We start from the raw sequence: 22,820 nt of genomic DNA on the forward strand, positions 1-22,820 counted from the left end.
GAAGCTATTAGGTAGGGAATTTTTAGTATGATTTGGCTAAAATTAAGAAACTTTTCTTAATTAAATTCATTCCTTTCAGGGTTAACCCAAAAGAATAAATCTATATTTTCAATGCAGATTTATCAATAAGGATTCTTAAACACACTTTTGTGCTTTGGAAGTACAGAAGACTTCTGATTTTCAAAGATAGACGGTAAAAATAAAATCCCAGTTAATCAATTTCCTGGTCAATCCAAAAATATCAAAAAATGTTCAGCAACTTACTTAATAAATATGGCGATAGATAAAAAACAGAAAAACTTACGATGCCATTTTCAAACTTTTAAATAATTTAAAGTTTTTATTCAACTGAAAGCTTTTGTGTTTACCCATCATTTTCGTGATTTCTAAAATATTTACTATAAAAAAAATTTGACACTCCTGACATAAATAATGAAACAAATTTTGTCTTTTTGCAGTGCAATGGAACACACAATCCACACAATGCAGTAAGACAAACTAAACACTTGTTCTCTTTCTATTGTTTTTTTGAGAGGTGGGTGTGAAGACAGTGGTGTTAAGTTGTGGGATAATAGGTACATTCATCTCCAATTCACAACTTATAACGCCACTTCTTGTTACTTATTTACAACTTGCGAAACATCTGTTTATACCTATTCTATTTATTACTTGAATTTTATTATTTCCGGCAGATATTTTTTAAATTAAGGAGTCTTGAGGTGTCCTGGTTAATCAGATCCCGGTAAATCAAGAGTCTATTGTATAAAGTTTATAGCCCACAAAGTCAGAATACATATAGTAAAATGAGAGTTAGATTGTTTAAGATTAGATATTTTATTTTATAAAGTATAATATGCCTATGAGAAAGAGGGAAAATAAATAAAACTGAAAGAGAAATGGCTGCTATACAAGTTTTTGCATAAAAAGTATTACCTTTTTAACAATATATGAAATATATATAAAAAAAAAAAACTTAACCACAGCCTCTTTTATAGCAGTATTTTAACCAAAAAATATATATACACAGTAAACCCTCACTAATCTAGTTACAGTTAATTTGGATGTCAGATAATCTGGATCGAAGTATGAAAAATTCTGTTCTCAGTTGAGAACTTTGGAAGACACAGGATTTAGGAAGGCAGATGAATCACTCTGACTGCACAGAGAGAGAGAGAGAAAGAGAGAGAGAGAGATGGAACATTCATCACATTGCCTTGAATGTTGTTCAGTATCGGTGTTGACTCTGAGTTAGACAATGTTATTGCTTATATCGCTTCATTTGCATACTTCTTTATATGTATATATGTGCATAAGTTAACATATTTTATATAATTATGGGTTCTAAAGAATTGAAAAGTGGAATAAAAAGAAAACACGTTACTTTTTAACTATCACTGACAAGCTCAAAGTGATAGAACAACTTTAAAATGGTGTTCCTGTAAAATAATTGCCAAAGAATTTGGTATTGGCAAACAGACTGTGTCAGATATTAAAAACAAAAAGAATCTATAAAAGCATTTGCTTTAAAATTCAATGTGGAGAGTGATAAAAGCAGTGTATCAAATAGACAGACATTAAAAAAGCCGAAAGAAGTGTAGAAGCTGAAAGAAGTGGTATTTAAGTGGTATTCACAGCAAAAATCAAGCGGTGGAGTGTGACGCCAGTACCACCTGATAAATGTATAAAAAAGCAATACATTTATCCACTTATCGATGGATAAATGTATTGTAAATGTATTAACTATAAAAGACAATACATTTATCCATTGATAGGTGGATAAATGTATTGTCTTTTATAGTTTTTAAATAAAGGCTCCACAGTGATATTTTTTTATTTATTTTCATCAGCACTACCTATATCATTAACTTTTTTCCATTTATTTGTGTTCTAAGTTTTTTTTTTTGTCTTTTAGGGCTATCTTTTGCTTCACTAATCTGGATGACCTCTTCCCCCAAATTAATCCAGATTAGCGAGGGTTTACTATATTTATTTTGTTTTTAGAGTATTTATTATTAATCAGGAAAAAAAGTTAGAAATATTTGTACATAGTCATATTGCAAGCTTCTCAAAGTTGGGCATTATTTTTTATACTAACTTTGAGAGGCTAAAATATACAAAACACTCTATGCACCCAATTGTGTTATGAAAGGTTTTTTTTAAGGAAAAAAATTACTGCCTTATTACTGACCAGAAAAAATAGAAATTAGCTTCCTAGAAATATTGCTTTCTAGCTTCGTTATAAACTTCTAAAAGCTACAATGAACAAATTATACCACTAGTTCACATTTTATTTTATTATTATTTTTTTAATTATTAATACCATTTTAAACATTATATCTTATTTTTAGTGTGTTTATAATATTGCTGATTAGGAAATAAAAATTGGTAAGAAATAGTCCTAGACTGTAGTACTATAATTAAAACCTGGGCCCCTGGCAGAATGCTATAATAATCATCATATAACTTCTTGATATGCAGTTTGTTAACCTTTCAAGTTACATACCATCCAACAAACATCTTGCCACATTTTTAAATTTGGAAGTGAAATCTTCTTAGTTACACTTAACACATTAATAAATGTCAAGCAAGTAACAGTATTATCCATCCTTTTTTGAAATTAATTGAAGTGCACAAACATTTCCACCTAGAAAGCATAATTTATCCATTTACCCAGCTTAGAGGGCCACTGTATAGATGCCTCACCCCCCCAGGGGCTCACATCTGGTGAGTATGGGCTTGGCACACCCAGGGTCTGAGCTAGATATCATCATTCTTCTTTCTTGGTGATTCCCCGCCTCTCTCCGGGGGGCCCCTCCATAGCCAGGTGGGCAGGAGCTGCAGTGCGTAGCACACACTTCTTGATTAGACCGGTGTTCAAGCCTGTGCCCACCAAATACGGAGGATGTGGAAAGGTCAGGGAACGACCACCGCATACCCCCGGAGCCATATGGCCTTAGTTGCTAATGCTCCTAAAAACCAAACAACAACTCTCTCTCTCTCTCTCTCTCTCTCTCTCTCTCTCTCAGGGTAACTCGGGAATTTTTTTTTTGGCTGGTTCCGTATAAACCTCAGGCTTCCTTGCACTATACGGCTAATAATAATAAGGGAGTGCCTTTTTTCACTAATGTCATTTATAACGTCATTAATTACACTGATTGTATGTATCCAATTTTCTGAAAATTGGTTGCAAGTGCTAGATTAAAAACTGGAAAATAGCAAAATTGAGGTACAACAGAAGAACTGCCAAAGAAAACTCAAATAGCACAAGAAATTTCAGGCAATAAAAAAATGGAATAAATTATGAAAATATTTAAAAAAAAAAAAAATTCTAATTGAGCAAAAAACCTGAAAATTAATTTTTTTTTAAAATAAAAACAGCCTAACAGACTATGGAGCACCTGCATTCCATTTAGGGACAAAATTTAAACAGGTTAAAGATCAAAGGAGCAAGGAAATTTTCTTGGATTTCTCAGTATTCTGAAGAACACTGAGAAATGCAAGAACCATCTGGAAAGGCAAAGTGAAACTACAGAAATAAGTATTCCTCTAGTTACAATATTAGCTATATACATCTAGTTGCTATGATATCAGCATGGTACTATACTATGCATTACCTCAAGCATAATTAACACATTTAAATGCAGCTAATAAATCCCTGTGATTTAAAGTTAAGAAGTGGAGTTCCCCAAGGATCAGTACTGGAACCACTGTTGCTTTTGATTTTCTTAAATGACATTGACAAAGGGATACATGGCATGATAATCAAAACTTGCAGATGATGTCAAGATTGGTAGCATACTTAACAATTAGTGCTAAGCAGCACTTCTTCAGGACAAGTTAGATAGACTAAAAGGATGATCAGAAAAGTGGCAGCTATGCAGCAAAATACAAGGTTTTATTGTTATTTCGGTTTTTTTAGAAGCATTAGCAACTGGGCCATATTTTTTAATTTTGCGGAGCCAGCAAATGGGAAGTTTTTTAGCTATATTTAGCCGCTTTATTGACCAATTGTTATATTAAATTATTTTCTATAAGTAGCTTATAGACCTAATCAATCCCCTTGGTTTATTCTGAATTGAGACAGCGAGATTTTGGAAGTTAATTAATACTTAAGTGTCGGTAGATTTACCATTCATAACTTGCCGCCATTGTTACACGATACATTATATCCCGAACTAGATAGCGTTAGCTTAGTATAGTATATAATATTATCAATTAATCAGTAAAATTTATTAATCTTGTTGAACTTCACTGTCAATTAAACTGTACTTTTTAACTAAATACATTTAACGACTTAGATTTTACAAACGTTACATAATTAATTAATACATAACTTAATACAGAAGTTATATAAAGAAACTTGAACACAATACATGATACTGAAAAAATATATATATAGATGTGTTGGGATACAGCTTTAGGGTTATAATTTTGTACTGAAATTGAATCAAAATCATGACTCAGACTCAGGAGCGGATTAAGGTCAGTTGAGGCCCCGGGCGCAGAAGAAAATATTGGGCCCCTTAAAAAAAAGAGACGGGGAAAATAAAAATACATGTTAACCATTTTTTTAAATAAATAAAAAATATTATGTACTATTAATGTTTTATTTCCAATAAAATTTGAATATAATATATGTATAATATAATTAATAATAGCATAATAATAATCACAAAGTTTTGAACTAATTTGTTGGGTTTTTGCGTGGGCCCTTCAGAAGTCGTGGCCCAGGGCGCGCGCCCGGTGCGCCCGCCGTTAAATCCGCCTCTGCTCAGACTAGAGCAGCAAAGCAAAAGGCTCAAGCTATATGGAGTGCTGTGGCTCAGGGGAGAACTGAGGGGGACAGTTGCCCTCTGAATCACAGCATTTTAAAATGCACTGCTTGCTTGATGTTTGTGGAGCAATCAGGTATGGGAGATGATATTGGGAAGTCTTTGTGTGTGCACGATGTAAGGAGTGTGAGGAAATGAAGCAGCAACTCAGCATTGTTATGGGCCTATATGAGAGCTTGAAGGACAGGGTGGATGCCCTCAAAGAATCTAAATTGAGGGGCTCATCAAGCACTCAGCTGGCCACATCAATACCAGACCTTGCACTTCATCATCACACAACACAGCAGCAACCCCCAAGGCAGAATGCGTTGGTCCCACAGGAACTAGTAGTTGTTGTGACTCTATTGTCAGGGAAACAGGGAACATGCTATGTAAAAAGAGTAGGTGGAACAGGACTAGGGTATGTCTGCCAGGGGCAAAGGTTGATGACGTTGTAGAGTGGATATCATCTTTTAAAGGCACAAAAGGTGATATTGTTGTACACGTACACGGTGGCACTAATGATATTAAGAGTAGAAGACCGGCAGAATTACTTAACAAGTACAGGTCACTGTTGAAAAAAACTGTGAATTAGGGTTGAAATTGAAAGTGTCTGCAATTCTGCACAGACACGATAGGAGGGAGTATATGATAAGAGCCTTGTCAATCAATTCGGCACCTGGAAAGATTATGCAAGACACAAGGGGTAGAATTTTTTTCAGTCTGGTCTGTAAATGGGATACACTTAAATAGAAAGGGTGCAAGAATATTTGTTGATTCTATCAAGGCAGTGTGAGGTGGGTCGGAAAACTGCTAGCTTGGGGGGGGATACAAGGACTAATAGATTAACAGTAGCCACTGGCAGAGGTGAAAGTGATTCTTGCACTGCTTCCATTGGAATGAGCAGCAGCTTGGAAAACAAGATGCAGGGTATTTCAGAGACTGCTGGGAGTCAATTGCAGTACAAGTAAACATATGGGTTGTGTTAGGGTAGCTAAGAATAGGAACATCATCATCAGCCATTTTCAATCCACTGCTAGATGAAGGCCTCTCCAGCAACTTTCCAGTTCCTTCTGCTTTGAGCACCTGGCCATCCATTTACTACCCACATTCTGTTATTTTCTTAGTCCATCTGTCACCATGTCTCCGAGCTATGTGTCCTGCCCAAGACCATTTTAGTTCTTTAGTTTTGATAAGAATGTCCTTTACTTGAGTTTGCTGCCTAATCCATGTGTTTCTCTTCTGATCTAACAATCTGATTCCCAATATAATTTGTTCCATTCTTCGCTGTGTAGTTCTCAGCTTCTCTTCCATTCTTTTGGTGAGTGCCCAAGTTTCACTTCCATAAGTCATTGTGGGGAGTATACATTGGTTCATTATTTTACGTTTCAGACAAACTGGGATATTGCTCTTCAGTATGTGACTATATTTCCTGAATGCTATCCTTCCAAAATTTATTCTTCTCTTGACTTCCAGCCATTTATCATTATTACAGCTAATAACTTGTCCCAGATAAGTATATGACTCCACCTTTTCAATTACTGCTCCTTCAATCATAATTTTCCTTTCTGTGGCATACTTGTTCATCATTACATTTGTTTTAGCCATATTCATCTTTAGTCCAAAATCCTTACTAACTGTGCATAACTGATTCAGATTTTCCTCTAATTCTTTGGGATCGTGGCTTATGACCACAATGTCATCTGCAAATCGTAAATGGTTTAGGTACTCTCCGTTCACATTGACTCCTTTCTGCGACCAGTCTAATCTTCTGAAAGCTTCCTCAAGGGCAGCAGTAAACAGCTTCGTAGATATTGTGTCTCCTTGTCGAACTATTTTCTCGATTTTAAATTTTTTACTGTCTTTGTCTAGTCTAATAAAGGAGGTAGCACTCTCATATATTTTCTTCAAAATCATAATATGTGGGGTATCTATGCCTTGTCTTTCCAGTGCCTGAAACATTGCCTTATGCTGAATGGAGTCAAATGCCTTTTCATAATGGTGCTTTATATTCATTTGCTTTCTCCATTAGCTGTGATATTACGTGAAGTTGATTCATAGTTGAGAATCCTGTCCTAAAGCCAGCTTGCTCTTTCGGTTGATTCTCATCAAGTATTCTTTCTAATCTGTTAGTAATGACCCTTGTGAACAACTTGTAGATGTGGGATAACAAGCTAATTGGTCTATAATTTCCAATTTTTGATTTATCTCCTTTCTTATGTAGCAAATGCATTATTCCACTGCTTAGGCATCACACCTTTTCTAATGCACTTTGTGAAGAGTCTTGCCAGTTTTTGTGTTGTCTCTTCCTCCCAATTTTAACAATTCTACAGTAACTTCATCCCCCCCCCCCGGGCTTTCTGATTCTTCATTTTCTTCAATGCATGTTCTACCTTATCAGGAAGAATATCAAGTATTTCGTATGTGTTGTTACTTTGCAATCCATCTTCCCCATTGCTGGCATCATTCCTTCGCTCTTTGTATAATTCTCTATAGTAGTCTTCTGCTATTTGAATTATGCCTTCTCTGCTTGTTATAAGTACACCATCGCTATTTTTCAGTTTCAGTATCATTTGTCTTTCTGTATTACTGCTTATTGGCTGCTGATTTAAATCCTTTGTTTTCCTTTAATGCTTGTTCTACTTTTCTTGTGTTGAATCTTATGTCCTCTCTGAGTCTCTTTCTAATGGCTTTGCATAACTCAGTATACTCAATTTTTTCCTTGTTAGTATTTATCTTGCTCTTCATTTTTTGCCTTCGGTTCATTATATCAAGTGTTTCTTGACTAATATTTTCTTCTTTGGATTTATTTTTCCCTATAGGTTTCTTGGGCTCTTTCACTTTAAGAAAGTTGTAATATTCCTCATCGATATCTTGGTCCTCAGCAGTCTGCAGAAGCTCAAACTTGTTCTTAAGTTCCAGTACATACTGCTTTTTCTCCTCTTCTGTAATCTCAAAGACCTTTGTATTATTTACTCCAGTCACTTTTTTCCTTTCCTTTCCTTTCTTATCATTCTGTGATCACTTCCAACATTTACATTATTCAGGACGGTAACGTCATTCACAATATATCTTCTGTTAGTGAGGATGAAGTTGATTTCATTAGCTGTTAATCCATTTGGACTCTTCCATGTCCACTTTCTGTTCACCCTTTTCTTGCAAAAAGTGTTCATTACTGACAATCCTTGAGATTCTGCAAATTCCACAAGTCTTTCACCTCTTTCATTTCTTTCACCAATTCCAAAATTTCCTATAGTTCCCCTTTCCACGCTGTTTTGTCTTTTTCCAACATATAATAGTGTAGTGGATTTTCGGCTCATCTAGAAGACTCTCAATTTCGGTGTACATTTCTTCAACCTCTTCATCATCATGGCTCGATGTTGGTGCATAAATCATTATAACCTTTAGCTTGTACCTCTTAGAAATCTTGAGTATTAGTCTTGACACCCTTGGTGATGTACTTTTGAATTCCAAAATGTTGTTTTTTAAATCTTTATGGACCAGAAATCCAACTCCACCTTCACTCCACAAGAAGAGGAACAGGTGCATGTATACTTGCATGCACACCAATGCTAGAAGTTTGGTAAATAAATTTGATGAATTTGAGGTATTGCTCAAAACATCTAAGGCAGATATTGTTGAGATATAAGAGATGTGGTGTCACACAGATGTCGGAAATGCAGAACTGGAATTTGGGGAATACAATGTATACAGGAAAGATAGACAGGATAGGAAGGGAGGAGGGGTTATGCTACTAGTTAAGAAACACATAAAATCCAAGGAAGTGAAGCCAGTCGACATCGCTGCACAGTGCAGTGTCGAGTCAGTTTGGTGTGACATAAGCATTGGGAGATCAAAATTGAGAGTAGGAGTGTGTTATAGGCCTAATGACTCTGATGAGTATAATAAGAAACTGTACAGGAAATAGAGTGGGCCAGTAAATCAGAGAGTTTTATAATGGGAGATTTTAATTTCTCAGATAATGACTGGAATTTGTGGGTTGGCCACTCACACACTAGCAAGGCTTTTGGGGATTTATTGGATGATTGTTTTCTACATCAGCATGTTTGGTGATGCAGAAAGCATGAATCTTGATCTGATTATCAGTAGTGATTCTTCATGCATTAAGAATCTGCAGATAAAGGAACAACTAGGTGGCAGTGATCACAGTGTGCTGAAGTGGGATTTACTCAAAGAGGTAACTACCATCAGGGGTAAAGGGAAGGGTTTTTGCTTTCGTAAAGGCGACTATGGTATTTAAATTCAGTACGGTATTTAAGACAGTATTTAAATTCTATACGGTGGGACCAACTGATGATGTTACCAGCAGCAAATTAAAAATGGGAAGCATTCAAAGAATTTATCTTGGAAGCTACTAGGTTTTACGTACCAACTAAGAAATATTGTTCAAGGTTTAGGCCTAAATGGATGTCAGATGAACTAATCAGACATATGGCAGAGAAGAAAAATGTATGGGATACATATAAATTAATGGGTGATACGGAAGCCTATGATAGATATAAGCTGGTTTGTAACCAAGTCACAAAGGAGATTAAGCAGGCAAAAGCAGATTATGAGAAATCCTTGGCAAAGGATGCAAAGAAAAACAACAAAGAGTTCTTTACCTATGTAAACTCTAGAAAGAAAGAGATGAATCAGATTGGTCCACTGGATATTGATGGTTCAACTGTTGATGATCCTGCTCAGGTGGCTAACAAACTAAATGAGTATTTTGCATCTACATTCACCCATGAGGAGTTATTCAGGGAGGGGAATGCCAGAGGTGTATTCAACTCTGGCAGTGAGCTAGATGATTTTGTAATAACTGAGAGGAAAGTGGAGGAGAAATTGTTGAAGATAAAAATAAAAAAGACACCTGGGTGGACTGGATCTATCCAGTTATATTAAAGGAGGCAGCAAAGGAAGTAAGCAAACACTTAGCCCAAATTATGAGAGCTTCTTTGGACTCAGGAGAGGTACCCATGGACTGGAGATGTGCAAATGTGACCCCAATTCACAAAGGAGGATCAAAAGGCAACACAAATAATTATAGACCTGTTAATTTAACTTCTATTCCAGGAAAATTAATGGAAGCACTGCAGGATCATCTAGACAAGACTTCAGTTATAGCTCAGTCACAGCATGGTTTTTTTAAGGGAAAGTCTTGCCTCACCAATTTGATTGGATACTATGATGTGGTCACAAAGGAACTGGATGCAGGGAATAACTTTGATATCATATATTTGGATCTTAAAAAGGCTTTTGATAATGTTGCACATGGAAGACTGCTGAACAAATTGAAGCAGTGTGGCATTGAAGGCAAATTGCTGCTATGGATAAAGCGATGGTTGAGTGGGAGAAGACAGAGAGTGGGTAATCTATGGATACTGTTCATTGTGGACTAAAGTTATTAGTACAGTCCCTCAGGATTCAATGTTGGGTCCATTGTTGTTTTCTGTATTTATAAATGATATTGATGATGGTATATCAAGCTTAATGTCCAAGTTTGCAGACGATACAAAGGTTGGAAGGGTTGTTAAGGACACTAATGACAGTACGCTGCTGCAACAGGATCTAGAAAAGTTGAGCAGATGGGCTGAGAGGCAAAAGAAGTTTAACATTGACAAAAGTAAAGTACTACATATAGTAACCCCAGAGTGACGTATCAACTCTGTGGTACTACACTGACAGTGGTAGAGAACTCAGAGGACCTGGGGGTAATTGTGCAGGAAGATATGAAGTTTTCTGAGCAGTGCAGATGGTCTGCAAGAGGGACTCATAGTGTCAGGTCAATGATATACAGGAATGTTTCTAGCAGGGATAAGGAGGTGATTATTCCCTTGTATAAGGCAATGGTCAGGCCGCACTTTGAGTACTGTATACAGGTCTGGAAGCCTCATTTGAAGAAGGATGTAGAGCTGTTGGAACGAGTACAGAGAAGGGCAACAAGATTAATGAATGGAACAAAGGGTTGCTCTTACGAAGAAAGGCTTATATTTTGCAAATTACAGTGTCTGGATACTAGGCACCTGAGAGGTGATCTGATTGAGGTGTATAAAGCCTTGAATGGTTTGAGCATGCTCAATGCTGTTGGAATTCTTCCTCTTGCTCAGAATAATCACCTGAGAGGGCATAAATTCAAATTGAGAAAAGACAGATGTAGGATAGACGTGCGGAAATTTGCCTTTAGCCAGCGGGTGGTTGATTGGTGGAACAAACTTCCATCTGACGTAGAAGTTGATAGCCTAAATAAATTTAAGGCTGAGCTGGACAGGTATTTGAAATGAACGGAGAGGTGAAATGGGAGCGGGATTTTTTTTTTTTTGGCTGATGTTGCATAAGCTTGCTTTCTTGCATCATATGCCTCTACTAATGCTAATATTGCTCCAGGATATGTGGTGGTCATTCCCTGACCTTTTTGCATCCTCCGTATTTGGTGGTCATGGGCTCAAACCGCGGTCTAATCAAGAAGCGTGTGCACACTGCTGCTCCTGCCCACCTGACTACGGAGGCGCCACACTTGGGGAACAGCAACCCCAAATAACTTATACATTTGATGAGGTTGAACAGAATTTGCGAGTTATTATAGTCAGATATGAAGTTCCGCAGTGTAGCAAGTGGCAAGAAGGTCTATGGATCAATGATTTATTGATCATTTGTTTGTAGAGATAGGGAGGTCATTATCTTACTGTATAAAGGAAATGTAAGACCACACTTAAAATATGTTCAAGTATACAGACTGCACTTAAGAAAAGACATTCAAGCTTATTGAGAGGGTCCAAAGATGGCAATCGTCTAGTGAGACTGGGGAAAGACTTTAAAATATGGGCTATGGGACTTGGTAACTTATAGGCATCCTAGAGGAGGTTTATAAAGCTCTGAGAGGAGAGAGTAAAATGAATGACTGTGACAGTTGAAATGTTCATTGTCACAAAAGGAAGTTTTTTTTTTAGCCAGCAAGTTGCTGATTACTGGAATAAGTTGCCTCCATGGTTGATGAGGCTGATAGCTTAGGGAAATGCAAAGGTCATAGGCATCTACATGAGAAGGGAGTCATATGGGTAGTTTATTTTATTATTCTTTTTTATTATTATTAATTAATAAATTATTATTATTATTATTATTATTATATTTTTTTGGCTAGTGCAGCAAAAACCCTCATGCTTCCTTGTACCCATACACTGTCGTAGCTAATGATACAAAATGTGATTTTCCAATGCAAGCACTATACCTACTTCTTTACATCACTGCTACCACTAGGTGGTAGTGATGTAATGACAATAAATATGAGGCATGACAATAAAATTTCCAGAATGCCTTTACATTTTGGTGTCTGGTATTTCTGGCAATACAACCTAATACAGTAATGCTCCCACAACTGTGCTTGCTTACGCTGCATCTGGACAACTGCTCAACATTTACAAGGCGAACATTTACAAGGCTTCAATCTAAAATATTTAAAAATTCTATTTCTATAGGTAAATGAAGAAAGGCTTAAATTTTGCAAATTACAGTGTTTACAGAAAGAGATTCTTTCAATATACTATACATTATCTGAAGCATAAGTAACATCTAAAAATGCTAATTGCTTTTTGAAATAAATGAAAGTGATATAAATAGCTAATTGCTATTTATTTCACACCACTGAAACCAAAACATACTCTCATAGGCTAATGACACAAAATGTGATTTCCCAACACAGGCACTGTACGTTTTTCTTTATGTCAGGCGAACATCCATGTCAGTGCATGAGGTGTGACGATAAATTTCTCAGAATGCCTTCACAGTTCAGTGTAAAGCAATACGATCTAATACAGATACACCGGTGTTCAAAGAAAGTGCATCACCTAGGAGTTTCACATTTCTAACCCTTTTTTGCAATGGTATGTTGCATTAATGACTAACATCACAAATAGAAATATAAACAAAAGATATTTATTAATAGTTAAGGCAAAGCTAACTAATATTTGAAAGGTGCTCTCAAAATATTCCAAAATGAGCATTTTCAACCTTTATACAACAGTTTTGGAAAACACGACAATTAAGGCTGAAAGGTTATCAGAAGCCCTCAATTTGCTTCAGTTTATCATTTTAAATGGAAAACAAAATGAAAAGTTCACCAGGTGCAAACTAATATTTAGTTGAACTGCCTCTGGCCCAGATGACAGCAGCATACCATCGAGGCATTGACAAGATCAATTTCTGAAGATAATCAACTGATAGTTCGTGGTTCAAAACAGGAATTATGGCTTCCTGAAGTTCACAAAGGGTCTTTATTTTTCTTTCTGGCAATTGCAGATTCCATACGATGCCAACAGTTCTCTATAGGATTCAGGTCTGGGCTGTTTGCTGGCCAGCTAAGAGTTGTAATAGACCGTTTTTCCAACCATTTTTTTCACCTGTAACAAAAGTAAACACATTGCTGTAGAACCTCTAATGCAGAAATGAAGGTAAAGTAACTACAGAAGTGCCCTTTTACATTTTTCGCCCGATGACAAGGAGCAGAGTTGTCCTGAAAGATGCAGTTACTTGGCAGGTTGAAATGGTCTATAATGGTTGGCAGCAATTTATCTTCCAACATAGCCAGGTATCCATTTACGGAACCTTTTATAAACTGCAGGTGACCTACTCCGCGATATGAAATGCACCCCCATATTATTTGGCTGGTAGAGAATTTCACTGTAGACACATACAGCCTATGTGGTTTTCTTCACCAGATCTACAGCGAATCGTTTGTCTCCTATCAGAGCCATGCAGGTTGAATTTCTTCTCATCTGAGAAAATAACTGACTTCACTGCTTGGGGGTCCATCTGACATGCTCCTTACACCAAATTAATCGGGCCTTTTTCATTTTTTGTGTGAGGAGGGGCTTCTTCTTAGGACGACGGGCTACAAGTCTATTTTTTAAGAGGCATCTCCTGACTGTTACTGCACTTGCTACCATTCCTGTATGTTCTTCCCATTCTCTTTTGAGCTCAGACGAAGAAGCTTTACAGTTTTTAAGGCATAAGTGCTTCAAAACGCAGTCCTGTTTTGGTGCAGACTCGTTTGTGTCCAGTCCCTTTTTTCCTATTAGCAGAACCAGTATTCTTGAGTTTGGAAAGAAATCTACTCACTGTCAACTGATTACAATACACTCTATAAGCAATATGACGGGAATAACATCCTTCCTCACGTAAAGCAACAATAGCACTCTTTCTTCATGGCGTCAACTGCACGTAACTTGCCATCCTGACACAAGCAAGGAATGACTCCATCTCTTGAAGAGCGTGCTTATATAGCCGAACGTAACAGCTGATGCAATATTACATCATCACCTACACGTGTCAATCTTATCTGATGCAAAAAGTAAGAAATATTGCCATATACTTACGTTATTCGGACAATTACAATTTTAAGGGGTGATGCACTTTCTTCTTTGAACACCAGTGTATATTCCACATTATGTTTTCTTGTTTATGCTGCATTTATAAAACAGTCTTTCCAGCCCTTACAAATCAATCATATTAACAAAGAACTTCACAGTCCTTTCACAAAAATGAATGAGTGCTGGTTAGAACAACAAATAAAACTGGAGATGTTATTAGCAGTTTATGGGAATGCAATAGTGAAAAGGTCAAGTGTTTCTGAATAGCATAAGTAGTTTGAAAAGGGATGAGATGATGTAAATAATGATGATGAAAACAGCCATGAAGCATTCTGGGAACTTTTCTCTCGCTTTGTACACCTCAACATGAGAGAGAATGTCAATGAATGTGCTTCAGGAAAAAAATACTTTCCAGTGGAGGATGAAGGTGTACTTCATTTTGATTTTAATGAAGTACAATTGTTACCATTAGCATTAGTAGAGGCATTTGATGCAAGAAAGCAAGCTTATGCAGCATCAGCCAAAAAAAAAAAATAAATAAAATAAAATAAATAAATAAAGAATAACCACTTCCAAATCACCCCTCTGTTCGTTCGAAATACCTGTCCAGCTGAGCCTTAAACTTATTTAAGCTATCAACTTCCACGACAAGGGATGGAAGTCTGTTCCACCAACCAACCACCCGCTGGCTAAAGGCAAATTTCCTCACGTCTATTCTACATCTGTCTTTCCTCAATTTGAATTTATGCCCTCTCAGGTGATTATTCTGAGCAAGAGGAAGAATCCCATCAGCATTGAGCATGCTCAAACCATTCAAGACTTTATACACCTCTATCAGATCACCTCGCTGGTGCCTAGTCTCCAGACACTGTAATTTGCAAAACTTAAGCCTTTCTTCGTAAGAGCACCCCTTTGTTCCCTTCACTAATCTTGTTGCCCTTCTCTGTACTTGTTCCAGCATCTCTACATCCTTCTTGAAATGAGGCCTCCAGACCTGTATACAGTACTCTAGGTGTGGCCTGACCATTGCCTTATACAAGGGAATAATCACTTCCTTATCCCTGTTAGAAAAATTCCTACATATCATTGACAATACACTATGAGCTACTCTTGCAGCCCATCTGCACTGCTCCGAGAACTTCATATCTGCCTACACAACCACCCCCAGGTCCCTTTCATTCTCTACCACTGTCAGGGTAGTACCACAGAGTTGATACGTTGCTCTGGGATTGCTGTTTCCCATATGTAGTACTTTACATTTGTCAATGTTAAACTTCATTTGCCACCTCTCAGCCCATCTGCTCAACCTTTCCAGATCCTGTTGCAGTAGCATAGTGTCAGTAGTGTCCTTGACAACCCTGCCAACCTTCGTATCGTCTGCAAACTTGGACATTAAGCTTGATATACCATCATCAATATCATTTATCCTATTTAAAAGTTACAGCTGACAGTTACAGGCTCCGCAAAAACGATAAGTGTTTGCCTTTTATTTACATGATTGTTGTTTTATATTGTACTTAATACGTAGTCATATAGTTATAGTTACGCTGGTTATTTTTTATTTTAATTTAGATAAAGAGTTTTGTGGATTTTACTTACGATAGGTAAAACCGTTATTTTTGTTCGATTTTTGTAGCCATTGTTTTTGTATATAGGGAATTCAAAGTTTTTGTAGGGAATTCAAATTTTTTAATTGAGGTAGCTCTAACGCATAATTATATAATAATACGCTTCACTGTTTCTATTTCATAGTTTCTATTCGAATACTACTGACATTTAATTTATTGATTTTATTAATTTAAACTACCATGCCCCGAACTAGAGCAGCAAAGCAATGGGCACAAAGTGGCAGGAGTGTTGTGACTCGGGGGAGAACTGAGGGGGGCGATTCTCCAACGCGTCACAGCCTAAAAAAATGTGCAACTTGTGAAATGTTTGCCGAACTCTCTGGAACGGAACATGATATTGCCATGGGGGATGTCTTTGTGTGTGCGCGATGTAAGGAGTGTAAGGAAATCAGGCGACAACTCAGCGTTGTTATGGGCCTATATGAGAGTTTGAAGGACAGGGTGGATGCCCTCGAAGGAAATAAATTGAGGGGCCCATCAAGCTCTCAGCTGCCCACATCAACGCCAGAGCTTGCACTTGGTCATCACGCAACACAGCGGCAACCCCCAAGGCAGAATGCGCTGGTCCCACAGGAACTATTAGTTGTTGGTGACTCTATTGTCAGGGAAACGGGGAACATGCTATGTAAAAAGGATAGGTGGAACAGGACCAGGGTATGTCTGCCAGGGGCAAAGGTTGATGACGTTGTAGAGCGGATATCATCTTTCAAGGGCACAAAAGGTGATATAGTTGTACACGTTGGCACTAATGATATTAAGAGTAGGAGACCGGCAGAATTACTCAACAAGTACAGGTCACTGTTGAAAAAAAGCCGAGAATTAGGGTTGAACTTGAAAGTGTCTGCAATTCTGCCCAGACACGATAGGAGGGAGTATATGATGAGAGCCTTGTCGATCAATTCGGCCCTGGAAAGATTGTGCAAGGCTCAAGGGGTAGAATTTTTTTCAGCCTGGACTGTACTTGTTAACAGGAGAGATTGCTTCTACAGGGATGGGATACACTTAAATAGAAAGGGTGCAAGAATATTTGCTGATGCTATCGAGGCAGTGTTAGGTGGGTCGGAAAACTGCTAGCTTGGGGGGATACAAAGACTAATAGTTTAACAGTAACCGCAGGCAGAGGTGAAGGTGATTCTTGCACATCTTCTATTAGAATAAGAAGCGACCTGGAGCGAGGGGTGTTGGGGGTTTCAGGGACGGATGGCAGTCATCCTGGAATAGTTGGGTATATGGGATGTGTTAGGGTAACAAGGAATAGGCATAGGAGCATGTATGCTTGCATGTATACCAATGCTAGAAGTATAGTAAATAAATTTGATGATATTGAAGTGTTGGTCAAGACATCAAAGGCGGATATTGTTGGGATAGCAGAGACGTGGTGTCACAAAGATATAAGGAATGCAGAACTGGAATTTGGGGAGTACAATGTGTACAGAAAGGATAGACAGGACAGAAAGGGAGGAGGTGTTATGCTGTTAATTAAGAAAAACATAAAATCAAAAGAAGTGCATCCAGTTGATATAGATGGACAGTGCACTGTTGAGTCAGTTTGGTGTGACATAAGCACTGCAAAAGCAAAGATAAGAGTAGGAGTGTGTTATAGGCCTAATGACTCGAATGAGTACAATGAACAATTGTACAGAGAAATAGAGTGGGCCAGTAAATCAGAATGTCTTATAATGGGGGATTTTAACTTCCCAGATATTGACTGGAACTTGTGGGTTGGTCACTCACACACTAGTCAGACTTTTGTGGATTTATTGGATGATTGTTTTCTGCAGCAGCATGTTCGAGAGGCAACCAGAGAAAGTAATACTCTTGATCTGGTTATCAGCAGTGATCATTCGTGTATTAAGAATTTGTAGATAAAGGAACCACTAGGTGGCAGTGATCACAGTGTGCTGAAGTGGGATTTACTCAAAGAGGTAACTACCGTCAGGGGTAAAGGAAAGGGTTTTTGCTTCCGTAAAGGGGAGTACAGTGGTCTCAGACAGTTTTTAAATTCTGTACAGTGGGATCGACTGACGATGTTACAAACAGTAAATTCTAAGTGGGAAGCATTCAAGGAATTAATCGTGGAAGCTACTAGACTTTTCATACCGATGAAGAAATATTGTTCAAGGTTTAGGCCTAAATGGTTATCAAATGAACTAATGAGACTCGTGACAGAGAAGAAAAATGCATGGGATGCATATAAATTATCAGGCGACGCAGAAGCCTATGACAGATATAAGCTAGTCTGTAATCAGGTCACAAAGGAGGTTCGGCAGGCAAAGGCGGATTACGAGAAATCTTTGGCAAAAGATGCTAAGAAAAACAGCAAGGATTTCTTTACTTATATAAACTCTAAAAGGAAGGGGCTGAATATGATTGGTCCACTTGACATCGATGGTTCGACTGTTGATGATCCTGCTCAGATAGCAAACAAACTGAATGAGTATTTTGCATCTACATTCACACGTGAGGAATCATTACAGTTTGAAAATGGAAGAAGGTTATCAAATTGTAGCAGTGTGCTTAATGATTTTGTAATAACTGAGAGCAAAGTGCAGGAGAAATTGTTGAAGTTAAACATAAGAAAGGCACCTGGGGCGGATGGGATCTATCCAGTTATATTAAAGGAGGCGGCAAAGCAACTAAGCAAACCCTTAGCCATAATTATGAGAGCATCCTTGGATTCAGGGGAGGTTCCCACGGACTGGAGATGTGCAAATGTATCCCCAATTCACAAAGGAGGTTCGAAGGGTGACACGAATAATTACAGACCAGTTAGTTTAACTTCTGTTCCGGGTAAAATAATGGAGTCACTGGTTAAAGATGCATTGCAGAATCATCTACACAAGACTGCAGCAATAATTCAGACACAGCATGGGTTTGTTAAGGGAAAGTCTTGTCTGACAAATTTGATTGGTTATTATGATGTGGTCACAAAGGAACTGGATGCAAAAAATAATTTTGATATCATATACTTGGATTTCAGGAAAGCTTTTGACACTGTTGCGCATGGAAGACTACTGTACAAATTGGAGCAGAATGGTATTAAGGGTAAGTTGCTACAATGGATAAAAGGATGGTTAAATGGGAGAAGACAGAGGGTGGTAATCAATGGGTGCTGCTCTTCGTGGACTAATGTTATTAGTGGAGTTCCACAGGGTTCGGTGTTGGGTCCACTGTTGTTTTGTATATTTATCAATGATATTGATGAAGGTATATCAGGCTTAATGTCGAAGTTTGCAGATGACACGAAGGTTGGCAGGGTTGTTAATGACAGTAATGGCAGTGTGCTACTGCAACAGGATCTAGATAATTTGGGCAGATGGGCTAAGAAGTGGCAACTGAAGTTCAACCTTGACAAATGCAAAGTACTGCATATGGGTAGAAGTAACCCCAGAGAAACGTACCAACTGTGTGGTACTACACTTAAGGTGGTAGAAAATGAAAAAGACCTGGGAGTAATTGTGCAGTCAGATATGAAGTTTTCTGAGCAATGTAGACAGGCTGCTAGGGCAGGTCATGGGGTTTTGTGAATGATATATAGGAATTTTGCTAGCAGGGAAAAGGAGGTGATTGTCCCTCTGTATAAGGCAATGGTCAGGCCACGCCTTGAGTACTGCGTACAGGTCTGGAGGCCTCATTTTAGGAAGGATGTAGATTTGCTTGAGCGTGTACAGAGAAGAGCAACACGATTGGTGAGGGGAATGAAGGGATCCTCTTACCAAGAGAGGCTGAAGTTCTGCAAATTGCAGTGGCTGGAGACTAGGCACCTGCGCGGTGATCTGATTGAGGTCTATAAGGCCTTGAATGGGTTGAGCACGCTGAATTCTGATGGGATCCTCCCACTTGTTCAGAATACGAACCTACGGGGACATAAGTTCAAATTAAGAAAGGATAGATGTAGAATAGATGTGCGGAAATTTGCCTTTAGCCAGTGGGTGGTTAATTGCTGGAACAAACTTCCATCTGTCGTTGTGGAAGTTGATAGGTTAAATAAATTTAAGGAGGAACTGGACAGGCAATTGGAGGGTATGGTGTGATTTTTTTTTTTTTTTTTTTGGCTGATGCTGCATAAGCTCCTACACTTGCTTTCTTGCATCAAGTGCCACTACTACTACTACTACTACTATTTATAAATACAGAAAACAATAATGGACCCAAACTGAACCCTGAGGGCTCCACTAATAACATTAGTCCACGATGAGCAGTGTCCATTGATTATCACTCTCTGTCTTCTCCCCCTCAACCACCCCTTTATCCATAGCAGCAATTTGCCTCCAGTGCCACACTGCTCCAATTTGTGCAGCAGTTTTCCATGTGCAACAGTATCAAAAGCCTTTCTAAGATCCAAGTATATAATATCAAAGTTATTCCCTGCATCGAGTTCTTTAGTGACTGCACTATAGTATCCAATCAAATTGGTCAGGCAAGACTTCCCCTTAACAAAACCATGCTGTGTCCGAGCTATAACTGAAGTCTTGTCTAGATGATCCTGCAGTGCTTCTTTAACCAGTGCCTCCATTAATTTTCTGGGAACAGAATTTAAACTAACAGGTCTATAATTATAGGCTTCTGTGTCACCTATTAATTTGTATGTATCCCATGCATTTTTCTTCTCTGCCAAATGTCTCATTAGTTCATCTGACATCCACTTAGGCCTAAACCTTGAACAATATTTCTTAGTTGGTATGTAAGGCCTAGTAGCTTCCAAGATAAGTTCTTTCAATGCTTCCCATTTTCAATTTGCTGTTGGTAACATCATCAGTTGGTCCCACTGTATAGAATTTAAATACTGTCTCAGTCCATCGTAGTCGACTTTACGAAAGCAGTAACCCTTCCCTTTACCCCTAATGGTAGTTACCTCTTTGAGTAAATCCCACTTCAGCACACTGTGATCACTGCCACCTAGTGGTTCATTTACCTGCAGATTCTTAATGCATGAAGAATCACTACTGATAATCAAATCAAGAGTATTACTCCCTCTAGTTGCCTCCCGAACATGCTGATGTAGAAAACAATCATCCAATAAATCCACAAAAGCCTTGCTAGTGTGTGAGTAACCAGCCCCTAAATTCCAGTCAATATCTGGGAAATTAAAATCCCCCATTAAAAGACTCTCTGATCTACTGGCCCACTCTATTTCCCTGTACAGTTTCTTATTATACTCATCAGAGTCATTAGGCCTATAGCACACTCCTACTCTCAATTTTGATCTCCCAATGCTTATGTCACACCAAACTGACTCGACACTGCACTGTCCAGCAATGTCGACTGGCTTCACTTCCTTGGATTTTATGTATTTCTTAACTAATAGCATAACCACTCCTCCCTTCCTATCCTGTCTATCCTTTCAGTAGACATTGTATTCCCCAAATTCCAGTTCTGCATTCCTTATATCTGTGTGAACCACATCTCTGAAAACCCCACAATATCTGCCTTTGATGTTTTGAGCAATACCTCAGATTCATCAAATTTATTTACTAAACTCCTAGCATTGGTGTACACGCAAGTATACATGCACCTGTTCTTTTTCTTAGCTACCCTAACACAACCCATGTGTTTACTTGTACCCCAATGATTCCCAGCAGTCTCTGAAATATCCTGCATCTTATTTTCCCGGCTGCGGCTCATTCCAATAGAAGCAGTGCAAGAATCTCTTTCACCTCTGCCAGTGGCTACTGTTAATCTGTTAGTCCCTGTATCCCCCCATTCTAGCAGTTTTCCGACCCACCCAACACTGCCTCGATAGCATCAGCAAACCTTCTTGCACCCTTTCTATTTAAGTGTATCCCCATCCCTGTAGAAACAGTCTCTCCTGTTAACAAGTACAGACCAGACTGAAAAAAATTCTACCCCTTGAGCCTTGCACAACCTTTCCAGGGCCAAATTGATCGACAGGGCTCTCATCGTATACTCCCTTCTATCGTGTCTGGGCAGAATTGCAGACACTTTCAAATTCAACCCTAATTCACGGCTTTTTTTCAACAATGACCTGTACTTGTTAAGTAATTCCACCGGTCTCCTACTCTTAATATCATTAGTGCCAACGTGTACAACTATATCACCTTTTGTGCCCTCAAAAGATGATATCCGCTCTACAACATCATCAACCTTTGACCCTGGCAAACACCCTGGTCCTGTTCCACCTATCCTTTTTACAAAGCATGTTTCCCGTTTCCCTGACAATAGAGTCACCAACAACTACTAGTTCCTTTGGGACCAGCACATTCTGCCTTGGGGGATGCCTCTGTGTTGCGTGATGACCAAGTGCAAGCTCTGGCTTGGTGTGGGCAGCTGAGAGCTTGATGGGCCCCTCACTTTTAATCCTTCGAGGGCATCCACCCTGTCCTTCAAGCTGTCATATAGGCCCATAACAACGCTGAGTTGTCGCCTGATTTTCTTACACTCCTTGCATCGCGCACACACAAAGACGTCCCCCATGGCAGTATCATGTCCCGTACCCGACTGTCCACAAACATCAAGCAAGTAGTGCATTTTAATAGGTTGTGATTCAGTGGGCAACTGCTCCCCCCCCCAGTTCTCCCCTGAGCCACAGCACTCCCATTTAGCTTGAGCCTTTCGCTTTGCTGCTCTGGTCTGAGTCATGATTTCGATTTAATTTCAATAAAATTGCAATTTCAGTACAAAATTAAAACCCTAAACTTGTATCCCAACACAGTTATAATGCTATATTTATGTTTCAGTATCGAGTGTTATCTACGAAATCCCTTTATATAACTTCCATATCAAGTTAAGTATTAATTATTTATTTTTTACTAATTATTTATGTTACGTAACCTAAGTCGTTATATGTATAGTTAAAAGTACAATTTAATTGACAATAAAGTTCAACAAGATTAATTATCTGATTAATTGACAATATTATGTACTGTACTATATTATACTATATTAAGCTTATGCTATCTAGTTCGAGATATTTTGTATCGCGTAACAATGGCGGCAATTTAAGAACGGTAAACACGTGGATTTGATACTCTTTCCGATACTAAGTACAAAAT

The 22,820-nt window shown here is 38.3% G+C and overlaps 1 protein-coding gene across 5 annotated transcripts in view; it reads right to left on the reverse strand.

Moving 5' to 3' along the window:
- The window catches only part of LOC150079459 (PAT complex subunit CCDC47), a 264,969-nt gene that overhangs the window by 23,975 nt on the left and 218,174 nt on the right, over positions 1-22,820 (reverse strand). The gene's annotated exons all lie outside the window — the stretch shown is intronic.

The sequence above is a fragment of the Mastigoproctus giganteus genome, chromosome 10 (assembly GCF_048544385.1).
Source record: "Mastigoproctus giganteus isolate SK-2022 chromosome 10, ASM4854438v1, whole genome shotgun sequence".
Lineage (NCBI taxonomy): Eukaryota > Metazoa > Arthropoda > Arachnida > Uropygi > Thelyphonidae > Mastigoproctus > Mastigoproctus giganteus.